At 44.3% G+C, this 12052-nt stretch overlaps 1 protein-coding gene and 6 non-coding genes across 8 annotated transcripts in view; all 7 read left to right on the top strand.

Annotated features, from left to right (window-relative positions):
- LOC140307486 (alpha-1,3-mannosyl-glycoprotein 4-beta-N-acetylglucosaminyltransferase C-like) overlaps positions 1-12052 on the top strand; it is a 208815-nt gene that overhangs the window by 26368 nt on the left and 170395 nt on the right. The window lies entirely within an intron of this gene.
- On the top strand, positions 1063-1135 carry trnak-cuu (transfer RNA lysine (anticodon CUU)). Its single transcript has one exon. It is a non-coding gene; the product is annotated as a tRNA-Lys (tRNA).
- On the top strand, positions 2380-2452 carry trnak-cuu (transfer RNA lysine (anticodon CUU)). The gene has a single exon. It is a non-coding gene; the product is annotated as a tRNA-Lys (tRNA).
- Positions 3430-3502, top strand: trnak-cuu (transfer RNA lysine (anticodon CUU)). The gene has a single exon. It is a non-coding gene; the product is annotated as a tRNA-Lys (tRNA).
- On the top strand, positions 4794-4866 carry trnak-cuu (transfer RNA lysine (anticodon CUU)). Its single transcript has one exon. It is a non-coding gene; the product is annotated as a tRNA-Lys (tRNA).
- Positions 6256-6328, top strand: trnak-cuu (transfer RNA lysine (anticodon CUU)). Its single transcript has one exon. It is a non-coding gene; the product is annotated as a tRNA-Lys (tRNA).
- Positions 9208-9280, top strand: trnak-cuu (transfer RNA lysine (anticodon CUU)). Its single transcript has one exon. It is a non-coding gene; the product is annotated as a tRNA-Lys (tRNA).

The following is a 12052-nucleotide window of genomic DNA, read 5'->3' as shown; positions in this document are numbered from 1 at the left end:
AGGTACTAGTTAAAAAGGGCCAATTGTGTTCCGATGTCATTGTGAATCTTTGAACGTAGAGTTAGCCAAGTAGGTGCTAAAATTGTACCACCTGGTGCCAGGCGGTACTACCTCATGGAAAACCCTAAAAGCTGAGTCGGATCAAGTTGAGTGGAGTAGGTACTAGTTAAAAAGGGCCAATTGTGTTCCGATGTCATTGTGAATCTTTGAACATAGACTTAGCCAAGTAGGTGCTAAAACTGTACCACCTGGTGCCAGGCGGTACTACCTCATGGAAAACCCTAAAAGCTGAGTCGGATCAAGTTGAGTGGAGCAGGTACTAGTTAAAAAGGGCCAATTGTGTTCCGATGCCATTCTGAATCTTTGAACGTAGACTTATCCAAGTAGGTGCTAAAACTGTACCACCTGGTGCCAGGCGGTACTACCTCATGGAAAACCCTAAAAGCTGAGTCGGATCAAGTTGAGTGGAGTAGGTACTAGTTAAAAAGGGCCAATTGTGTTCCGATGCCATTCTGAATCTTTGAACGTAGACTTATCCAAGTAGGTGCTAAAACTGTACCACCTGGTGCCAGGCGGTACTACCTCATGGAAAACCCTAAAAGCTTAGTCGGATCAAGTTGAGTGGAGTAGGTACTAGTCAAAAAGGGCCAATTGTGTTCCGATGTCATTGTGAATCTTTGAACGTAGACTTAGCCAAGTAGGTGCTAAAACTGTACCACCTGGTGCCAGGCGGTACTACCTCATGGAAAACCCTAAAAGCTGAGTCGGATCAAGTTGAGTGGAGTAGGTACTAGTTAAAAAGGGCCAATTGTGTTCCGATGTCATTGTGAATCTTTGAACGTAGACTTAGCCAAGTAGGTGCTAAAACTGTACCACCTGGTGCCAGGCGGTACTACCTCATGGAAAACCCTAAAAGCTTAGTCGGATAAAGTCGAGGGGAGTAGGTACTAGTTAAAAAGGGCCAATTGTGTTCCGATGTCATTCTGAATCTGTGAAGATAGACTTAGCTTTCTTTTTTACCTTATTTTTTTTTCGAAAGGCATGTTTGTTCAGGTGTGAATGGCCTGGCTAGCTCAGTCGGTAGAGCATGACACTCTTAATCTCAGGGTCGTGGGTTCGAGCCCCACGTTGGGCGTAGCAGTTTTAATAACCAACAGATGTTTCATCCATCAATGTTCAACTCTGTTCCTACCATCACAGCGTCCACAGTGGTACCTCTTTGAATGGACGTAAACCTCCTGAAATGCACAATATGATTCTAAAACCTGTGCAAGAACGATATGTGGGCCCATGTCATTTCTGTATTCCCCGTTTGAACAAGCATGACCCTACATTTTAAAACAAAACAAGGAAAATCTCAATACCGATCCATGGCCTCTTTCTACCACCTCAATGTGGGTGGGGTCTCTATAGCAATAGTCCAAAAGTCCCGTGACATCATTTGTATGTGACACAAACATGACACAATGATTTAGGACATCGAGGAGAAGGAATACCTGCTGCTTGGTGTATGGCTTTGCGTCTAGCAATTCACCTCGTGGACAATCACAGAATAAATTAAATCGCATGGTCACTGTTGCAGGGTCCTTGTGAAGGAGTGGCTTTCATAACTGATCCGCTGACATCACTCCCTGTCCAATCAGTGGCCTGCAGTCTCTTGACGTCAAATTTTCGGCTCGACTCAGCTTGACCCCGATCAAGTAGTTGCTAAAATTGTACCATCTGGTGCCAGGCGGTACTACCTCATGGAAAACCCTAAAAGCTTAGTCGGATCAAGTTGAGTGGAGTAGGTACTAGTTAAAAAGGGCCAATTGTGTTCCGATGTCATTGTGAATCTTTGAACATAGACTTAGCCAAGTAGGTGCTAAAACTGTACCACCTGGTGCCAGGCGGTACTACCTCATGGAAAACCCTAAAAGCTTAGTCGGATCAAGTTGAGTGGAGTAGGTACTAGTTAAAAAGGGCCAATTGTGTTCCGATGTCATTGTGAATATTTGAACGTAGACTTAGCCAAGTAGGTGCTAAAACTGTACCACCTGGTGCCAGGCGGTACTACCTCATGGAAAACCCTAAAAGCTGAGTCGGATCAAGTTGAGTGGAGTAGGTACTAGTTAAAAAGGGCCAATTGTGTTCCGATGCCATTCTGAATCTTTGAACGTAGAGTTAGCCAAGTAGGTACTAAAACTGTACCACCTGGTGCCAGGTGGTACTACCTCATGGAAAACCCTAAAAGCTTAGTCGGATCAAGTCGAGTGGAGTAGGTACTAGTTAAAAAGGGCCAATTGTGTTCCGATGTCATTCTGAATCAGTGAAGATAGACTAAGCTTTGTTTTTTACCTTATTTTTTTTTCTAAAGGCATGTTTGCTCAGGTGTGAATGGCCTGGCTAGCTCAGTCGGTAGAGCATGAGATTCTTAATCTCAGGGTCGTGGGTTCGAGCCCCACGTTCGGCGTAGCAGTTTTAATAACCAACAGATGTTTCATCCATCAATGTTCAACTCTGTTCCTACCATCACAGCGTCCACAGTGGTACCTCTTTGAATGGACGTAAACCTCCTGAAATGCACAATATGATTCTAAAACACTAAAACCTGTGCAAGAACAATATGTGGGCCCATGTCATTTCTGTATTCCCCGTTTGAACAAGCATGACCCTACATTTTAAAACAAAACAAGGAAAATCTCAATACCGATCCATGGCCTCTTTCTACCACCTCAATTTTCGGCTCGACTCAGCTTGACCCCGATCAAGTAGTTGCTAAAATTGTACCATCTGGTGCCAGGCGGTACTACCTCATGGAAAACCCTAAAAGCTTAGTCGGATCAAGTTGAGTGGAGTAGGTACTAGTTAAAAAGGGCCAATTGTGTTCCGATGTCATTGTGAATCTTTGAACGTAGAGTTAGCCAAGTAGGTGCTAAAATTGTACCACCTGGTGCCAGGCGGTACTACCTCATGGAAAACCCTAAAAGCTGAGTCGGATCAAGTTGAGTGGAGTAGGTACTAGTTAAAAAGGGCCAATTGTGTTCCGATGCCATTCTGAATCTTTGAACGTAGACTTATCCAAGTAGGTGCTAAAACTGTACCACCTGGTGCCAGGTGGTACTACCTCATGGAAAACCCTAAAAGCTGAGTCGGATCAAGTTGAGTGGAGTAGGTACTAGTTAAAAAGGGCCAATTGTGTTCCGATGCCATTCTGAATCTTTGAACGTAGACTTATCCAAGTAGGTGCTAAAACTGTACCACCTGGTGCCAGGCGGTACTACCTCATGGAAAACCCTAAAAGCTGAGTCGGATCAAGTTGAGTGGAGTAGGTACTAGTTAAAAAGGGCCAATTGTGTTCCGATGTCATTCTGAATCTGTGAAGATAGACTTAGCTTTGTTTTTTACCTTATTTTTTTTTCGAAAGGCATGTTTGCTCAGGTGTGAATGGCCTGGCTAGCTCAGTCGGTAGAGCATGAGACTCTTAATCTCAGGGTCGTGGGTTCGAGCCCCACGTTGGGCGTAGCAGTTTTAATAACCAACAGATGTTTCATCCATCAATGTTCAACTCTGTTCCTACCATCACAGCGTCCACAGTGGTACCTCTTTGAATGGACGTAAACCTCCTGAAATGCACAATATGATTCTAAAACACTAAAACCTGTGCAAGAACGATATGTGGGCCCATGTCATTTCTGTATTCCCCGTTTGAACAAGCATGACCCTACATTTTAAAACAAAACAAGGAAAATCTCAATACCGATCCATGGCCTCTTTCTACCACCTCAATTTTCGGCTCGACTCAGCTTGACCCCGATCAAGTAGTTGCTAAAATTGTACCATCTGGTGCCAGGCGGTACTACCTCATGGAAAACCCTAAAAGCTTAGTCGGATCAAGTTGAGTGGAGTAGGTACTAGTTAAAAAGGGCCAAGTGTGTTCCGATGTCATTGTGAATCTTTGAACGTAGAGTTAGCCAAGTAGGTGCTAAAATTGTACCACCTGGTGCCAGGCGGTACTACCTCATGGAAAACCCTAAAAGCTTAGTCGGATCAAGTTGAGTGGAGTAGGTACTAGTTAAAAAGGGCCAATTGTGTTCCGATGTCATTGTGAATCTTTGAACATAGACTTAGCCAAGTAGGTGCTAAAACTGTACCACCTGGTGCCAGGCGGTACTACCTCATGGAAAACCCTAAAAGCTTAGTCGGATCAAGTTGAGTGGAGTAGGTACTAGTTAAAAAGGGCCAATTGTGTTCCGATGTCATTGTGAATCTTTGAACGTAGACTTAGCCAAGTAGGTGCTAAAACTGTACCACCTGGTGCCAGGCGGTACTACCTCATGGAAAACCCTAAAAGCTGAGTCGGATCAAGTTGAGTGGAGTAGGTACTAGTTAAAAAGGGCCAATTGTGTTCCGATGCCATTCTGAATCTTTGAACGTAGACTTATCCAAGTAGGTGCTAAAACTGTACCACCTGGTGCCAGGTGGTACTACCTCATGGAAAACCCTAAAAGCTTAGTCGGATCAAGTCGAGTGGAGTAGGTACTAGTTAAAAAGGGCCAATTGTGTTCCGATGTTATTCTGAATCTTTGAACGTAGACTTATCCAAGTAGGTGCTAAAACTGTACCACCTGGTGCCAGGCGGTACTACCTCATGGAAAACCCTAAAAGCTTAGTCGGATAAAGTCGAGGGGAGTAGGTACTAGTTAAAAAGGGCCAATTGTGTTCCGATGTCATTCTGAATCTGTGAAGATAGACTTAGCTTTCTTTTTTACCTTATTTTTTTTTCGAAAGGCATGTTTGTTCAGGTGTGAATGGCCTGGCTAGCTCAGTCGGTAGAGCATGAGACTCTTAATCTCAGGGTCGTGGGTTCGAGCCCCACGTTGGGCGTAGCAGTTTTAATAACCAACAGATGTTTCATCCATCAATGTTCAACTCTGTTCCTACCATCACAGCGTCCACAGTGGTACCTCTTTGAATGGACGTAAACCTCCTGAAATGCACAATATGATTCTAAAACCTGTGCAAGAACGATATGTGGGCCCATGTCATTTCTGTATTCCCCGTTTGAACAAGCATGACCCTACATTTTAAAACAAAACAAGGAAAATCTCAATACCGATCCATGGCCTCTTTCGTGGGTGGGGTCTCTATAGCAATAGTCCAAAAGTCCCGTGACATCATTTGTATGTGACACAAACATGACACAATGATTTAGGACATCGAGGAGAAGGAATACCTGCTGCTTGGTGTATGGCTTTGCGTCTAGCAATTCACCTCGTGGACAATCACAGAATAAATTAAATCGCATGGTCGCTGTTGCAGGGTCCTTGTGAAGGAGTGGCTTTCATAACTGATCCGCTGACATCACTCCCTGTCCAATCAGTGGCCTGCAGTCTCTTGACGTCAAATTTTCGGCTCGACTCAGCTTGACCCCGATCAAGTAGTTGCTAAAATTGTACCATCTGGTGCCAGGCGGTACTACCTCATGGAAAACCCTAAAAGCTTAGTCGGATCAAGTTGAGTGGAGTAGGTACTAGTTAAAAAGGGCCAATTGTGTTCCGATGTCATTGTGAATCTTTGAACATAGACTTAGCCAAGTAGGTGCTAAAACTGTACCACCTGGTGCCAGGCGGTACTACCTCATGGAAAACCCTAAAGGCTTAGTCGGATCAAGTTGAGTGGAGTAGGTACTAGTTAAAAAGGGCCAATTGTGTTCCGATGTCATTGTGAATATTTGAACGTAGACTTAGCCAAGTAGGTGCTAAAACTGTACCACCTGGTGCCAGGCGGTACTACCTCATGGAAAACCCTAAAAGCTTAGTCGGATCAAGTTGAGTGGAGTAGGTACTAGTTAAAAAGGGCCAATTGTGTTCCGATGTCATTGTGAATCTTTGAACGTAGACTTATCCAAGTAGGTGCTAAAACTGTACCACCTGGTGCCAGGTGGTACTACCTCATGGAAAACCCTAAAAGCTTAGTCGGATCAAGTCGAGTGGAGTAGGTACTAGTTAAAAAGGGCCAATTGTGTTCCGATGTTATTCTGAATCTTTGAACGTAGACTTATCCAAGTAGGTGCTAAAACTGTACCACCTGGTGCCAGGCGGTACTACCTCATGGAAAACCCTAAAAGCTTAGTCGGATAAAGTCGAGGGGAGTAGGTACTAGTTAAAAAGGGCCAATTGTGTTCCGATGTCATTCTGAATCTGTGAAGATAGACTTAGCTTTCTTTTTTACCTTATTTTTTTTTCGAAAGGCATGTTTGTTCAGGTGTGAATGGCCTGGCTAGCTCAGTCGGTAGAGCATGAGACTCTTAATCTCAGGGTCGTGGGTTCGAGCCCCACGTTGGGCGTAGCAGTTTTAATAACCAACAGATGTTTCATCCATCAATGTTCAACTCTGTTCCTACCATCACAGCGTCCACAGTGGTACCTCTTTGAATGGACGTAAACCTCCTGAAATGCACAATATGATTCTAAAACCTGTGCAAGAACGATATGTGGGCCCATGTCATTTCTGTATTCCCCGTTTGAACAAGCATGACCCTACATTTTAAAACAAAACAAGGAAAATCTCAATACCGATCCATGGCCTCTTTCGTGGGTGGGGTCTCTATAGCAATAGTCCAAAAGTCCCGTGACATCATTTGTATGTGACACAAACATGACACAATGATTTAGGACATCGAGGAGAAGGAATACCTGCTGCTTGGTGTATGGCTTTGCGTCTAGCAATTCACCTCGTGGACAATCACAGAATAAATTAAATCGCATGGTCGCTGTTGCAGGGTCCTTGTGAAGGAGTGGCTTTCATAACTGATCCGCTGACATCACTCCCTGTCCAATCAGTGGCCTGCAGTCTCTTGACGTCAAATTTTCGGCTCGACTCAGCTTGACCCCGATCAAGTAGTTGCTAAAATTGTACCATCTGGTGCCAGGCGGTACTACCTCATGGAAAACCCTAAAAGCTTAGTCGGATCAAGTTGAGTGGAGTAGGTACTAGTTAAAAAGGGCCAATTGTGTTCCGATGCCATTCTGAATCTTTGAACGTAGACTTATCCAAGTAGGTGCTAAAACTGTACCACCTGGTGCCAGGCGGTACTACCTCATGGAAAACCCTAAAAGCTGAGTCGGATCAAGTTGAGTGGAGTAGGTACTAGTTAAAAAGGGCCAATTGTGTTCCGATGTCATTCTGAATCTGTGAAGATAGACTTAGCTTTGTTTTTTACCTTATTTTTTTTTCGAAAGGCATGTTTGCTCAGGTGTGAATGGCCTGGCTAGCTCAGTCGGTAGAGCATGAGGCTCGTTGGGCGTAGCAGTTTTAATAACCAACAGATGTTTCATCCATCAATGTTCAACTCTGTTCCTACCATCACAGCGTCCACAGTGGTACCTCTTTGAATGGACGTAAACCTCCTGAAATGCACAATATGATTCTAAAACACTAAAACCTGTGCAAGAACGATATGTGGGCCCATGTCATTTCTGTATTCCCCGTTTGAACAAGCATGACCCTACATTTTAAAACAAAACAAGGAAAATCTCAATACCGATCCATGGCCTCTTTCTACCACCTCAATTTTCGGCTCGACTCAGCTTGACCCCGATCAAGTAGTTGCTAAAATTGTACCATCTGGTGCCAGGCGGTACTACCTCATGGAAAACCCTAAAAGCTTAGTCGGATCAAGTTGAGTGGAGTAGGTACTAGTTAAAAAGGGCCAAGTGTGTTCCGATGTCATTGTGAATCTTTGAACGTAGAGTTAGCCAAGTAGGTGCTAAAATTGTACCACCTGGTGCCAGGCGGTACTACCTCATGGAAAACCCTAAAAGCTTAGTCGGATCAAGTTGAGTGGAGTAGGTACTAGTTAAAAAGGGCCAATTGTGTTCCGATGTCATTGTGAATCTTTGAACATAGACTTAGCCAAGTAGGTGCTAAAACTGTACCACCTGGTGCCAGGCGGTACTACCTCATGGAAAACCCTAAAAGCTTAGTCGGATCAAGTTGAGTGGAGTAGGTACTAGTTAAAAAGGGCCAATTGTGTTCCGATGTCATTGTGAATCTTTGAACGTAGACTTAGCCAAGTAGGTGCTAAAACTGTACCACCTGGTGCCAGGCGGTACTACCTCATGGAAAACCCTAAAAGCTGAGTCGGATCAAGTTGAGTGGAGTAGGTACTAGTTAAAAAGGGCCAATTGTGTTCCGATGCCATTCTGAATCTTTGAACGTAGACTTATCCAAGTAGGTGCTAAAACTGTACCACCTGGTGCCAGGTGGTACTACCTCATGGAAAACCCTAAAAGCTTAGTCGGATCAAGTCGAGTGGAGTAGGTACTAGTTAAAAAGGGCCAATTGTGTTCCGATGTTATTCTGAATCTTTGAACGTAGACTTATCCAAGTAGGTGCTAAAACTGTACCACCTGGTGCCAGGCGGTACTACCTCATGGAAAACCCTAAAAGCTTAGTCGGATAAAGTCGAGGGGAGTAGGTACTAGTTAAAAAGGGCCAATTGTGTTCCGATGTCATTCTGAATCTGTGAACGTAGACTTAGCCAAGTAGGTGCTAAAACTGTACCACCTGGTGCCAGGCGGTACTACCTCATGGAAAACCCTAAAAGCTTAGTCGGATAAAGTCGAGGGGAGTAGGTACTAGTTAAAAAGGGCCAATTGTGTTCCGATGTCATTGTGAATCTTTGAACATAGACTTAGCCAAGTAGGTGCTAAAACTGTACCACCTGGTGCCAGGCGGTACTACCTCATGGAAAACCCTAAAAGCTGAGTCGGATCAAGTTGAGTGGAGCAGGTACTAGTTAAAAAGGGCCAATTGTGTTCCGATGCCATTCTGAATCTTTGAACGTAGACTTATCCAAGTAGGTGCTAAAACTGTACCACCTGGTGCCAGGCGGTACTACCTCATGGAAAACCCTAAAAGCTGAGTCGGATCAAGTTGAGTGGAGTAGGTACTAGTTAAAAAGGGCCAATTGTGTTCCGATGCCATTCTGAATCTTTGAACGTAGACTTATCCAAGTAGGTGCTAAAACTGTACCACCTGGTGCCAGGCGGTACTACCTCATGGAAAACCCTAAAAGCTGAGTCGGATCAAGTTGAGTGGAGTAGGTACTAGTTAAAAAGGGCCAATTGTGTTCCGATGTCATTCTGAATCTGTGAAGATAGACTTAGCTTTGTTTTTTACCTTATTTTTTTTTCGAAAGGCATGTTTGCTCAGGTGTGAATGGCCTGGCTAGCTCAGTCGGTAGAGCATGAGACTCTTAATCTCAGGGTCGTGGGTTCGAGCCCCACGTTGGGCGTAGCAGTTTTAATAACCAACAGATGTTTCATCCATCAATGTTCAACTCTGTTCCTACCATCACAGCGTCCACAGTGGTACCTCTTTGAATGGACGTAAACCTCCTGAAATGCACAATATGATTCTAAAACCTGTGCAAGAACGATATGTGGGCCCATGTCATTTCTGTATTCCCCGTTTGAACAAGCATGACCCTACATTTTAAAACAAAACAAGGAAAATCTCAATACCGATCCATGGCCTCTTTCTACCACCTCAATGTGGGTGGGGTCTCTATAGCAATAGTCCAAAAGTCCCGTGACATCATTTGTATGTGACACAAACATGACACAATGATTTAGGACATCGAGGAGAAGGAATACCTGCTGCTTGGTGTATGGCTTTGCGTCTAGCAATTCACCTCGTGGACAATCACAGAATAAATTAAATCGCATGGTCGCTGTTGCAGGGTCCTTGTGAAGGAGTGGCTTTCATAACTGATCCGCTGACATCACTCCCTGTCCAATCAGTGGCCTGCAGTCTCTTGACGTCAAATTTTCGGCTCGACTCAGCTTGACCCCGATCAAGTAGTTGCTAAAATTGTACCATCTGGTGCCAGGCGGTACTACCTCATGGAAAACCCTAAAAGCTTAGTCGGATCAAGTTGAGTGGAGTAGGTACTAGTTAAAAAGGGCCAATTGTGTTCCGATGTCATTGTGAATCTTTGAACATAGACTTAGCCAAGTAGGTGCTAAAACTGTACCACCTGGTGCCAGGCGGTACTACCTCATGGAAAACCCTAAAGGCTTAGTCGGATCAAGTTGAGTGGAGTAGGTACTAGTTAAAAAGGGCCAATTGTGTTCCGATGTCATTGTGAATATTTGAACGTAGACTTAGCCAAGTAGGTGCTAAAACTGTACCACCTGGTGCCAGGCGGTACTACCTCATGGAAAACCCTAAAAGCTGAGTCGGATCAAGTTGAGTGGAGTAGGTACTAGTTAAAAAGGGCCAATTGTGTTCCGATGCCATTCTGAATCTTTGAACGTAGACTTATCCAAGTAGGTGCTAAAACTGTACCACCTGGTGCCAGGCGGTACTACCTCATGGAAAACCCTAAAAGCTGAGTCGGATCAAGTCGAGTGGAGTAGGTACTAGTTAAAAAGGGCCAATTGTGTTCCGATGTTATTCTGAATCTTTGAACGTAGAGTTAGTCAAGTAGGTACTAAAACTGTACCACCTGGTGCCAGGTGGTACTACCTCATGGAAAACCCTAAAAGCTGAGTCGGATCAAGTTGAGTGGAGTAGGTACTAGTTAAAAAGGGCCAATTGTGTTCCGATGTCATTGTGAATCTTTGAACATAGACTTAGCCAAGTAGGTGCTAAAACTGTACCACCTGGTGCCAGGCGGTACTACCTCATGGAAAACCCTAAAAGCTTAGTCGGATCAAGTTGAGTGGAGTAGGTACTAGTTAAAAAGGGCCAATTGTGTTCCGATGTCATTGTGAATCTTTGAACGTAGAGTTAGCCAAGTAGGTGCTAAAATTGTACCACCTGGTGCCAGGCGGTACTACCTCATGGAAAACCCTAAAAGCTGAGTCGGATCAAGTTGAGTGGAGTAGGTACTAGTTAAAAAGGGCCAATTGTGTTCCGATGTCATTGTGAATCTTTGAACATAGACTTAGCCAAGTAGGTGCTAAAACTGTACCACCTGGTGCCAGGCGGTACTACCTCATGGAAAACCCTAAAAGCTTAGTCGGATCAAGTTGAGTGGAGTAGGTACTAGTTAAAAAGGGCCAATTGTGTTCCGATGTCATTGTGAATCTTTGAACGTAGACTTAGCCAAGTAGGTGCTAAAACTGTACCACCTGGTGCCAGGCGGTACTACCTCATGGAAAACCCTAAAAGCTGAGTCGGATCAAGTTGAGTGGAGTAGGTACTAGTTAAAAAGGGCCAATTGTGTTCCGATGCCATTCTGAATCTTTGAACGTAGACTTATCCAAGTAGGTGCTAAAACTGTACCACCTGGTGCCAGGCGGTACTACCTCATGGAAAACCCTAAAAGCTGAGTCGGATCAAGTCGAGTGGAGTAGGTACTAGTTAAAAAGGGCCAATTGTGTTCCGATGTTATTCTGAATCTTTGAACGTAGAGTTAGCCAAGTAGGTACTAAAACTGTACCACCTGGTGCCAGGTGGTACTACCTCATGGAAAACCCTAAAAGCTTAGTCGGATCAAGTCGAGTGGAGTAGGTACTAGTTAAAAAGGGCCAATTGTGTTCCGATGTTATTCTGAATCTTTGAACGTAGAGTTAGCCAAGTAGGTACTAAAACTGTACCACCTGGTGCCAGGTGGTACTACCTCATGGAAAACCCTAAAAGTTTAGTCGGATCAAGTTGAGTGGAGTAGGTACTAGTTAAAAAGGGCCAATTGTGTTCCGATGTCATTGTGAATCTTTGAACGTAGAGTTAGCCAAGTAGGTGCTAAAATTGTACCACCTGGTGCCAGGCGGTACTACCTCATGGAAAACCCTAAAAGCTGAGTCGGATCAAGTTGAGTGGAGTAGGTACTAGTTAAAAAGGGCCAATTGTGTTCCGATGCCATTCTGAATCTTTGAACGTAGACTTATCCAAGTAGGTGCTAAAACTGTACCACCTGGTGCCAGGCGGTACTACCTCATGGAAAGCCCTAAAAGCTTAGTCGGATCAAGTTGAGTGGAGTAGGTACTAGTTAAAAAGGGCCAATTGTGTTCCGATGTCATTGTGAATCTTTGAACGTAGACTTAGCCAAGTAGGTGCT

This window comes from Leuresthes tenuis, unplaced genomic scaffold, assembly GCF_036924035.1.
Source record: "Leuresthes tenuis unplaced genomic scaffold, fLeuTen1.0.hap1 SCAF_5, whole genome shotgun sequence".
In the NCBI taxonomy this organism is placed as follows: domain Eukaryota; kingdom Metazoa; phylum Chordata; class Actinopteri; order Atheriniformes; family Atherinopsidae; genus Leuresthes; species Leuresthes tenuis.
This window is presented reverse-complemented; position numbering and strand designations above follow the sequence as displayed.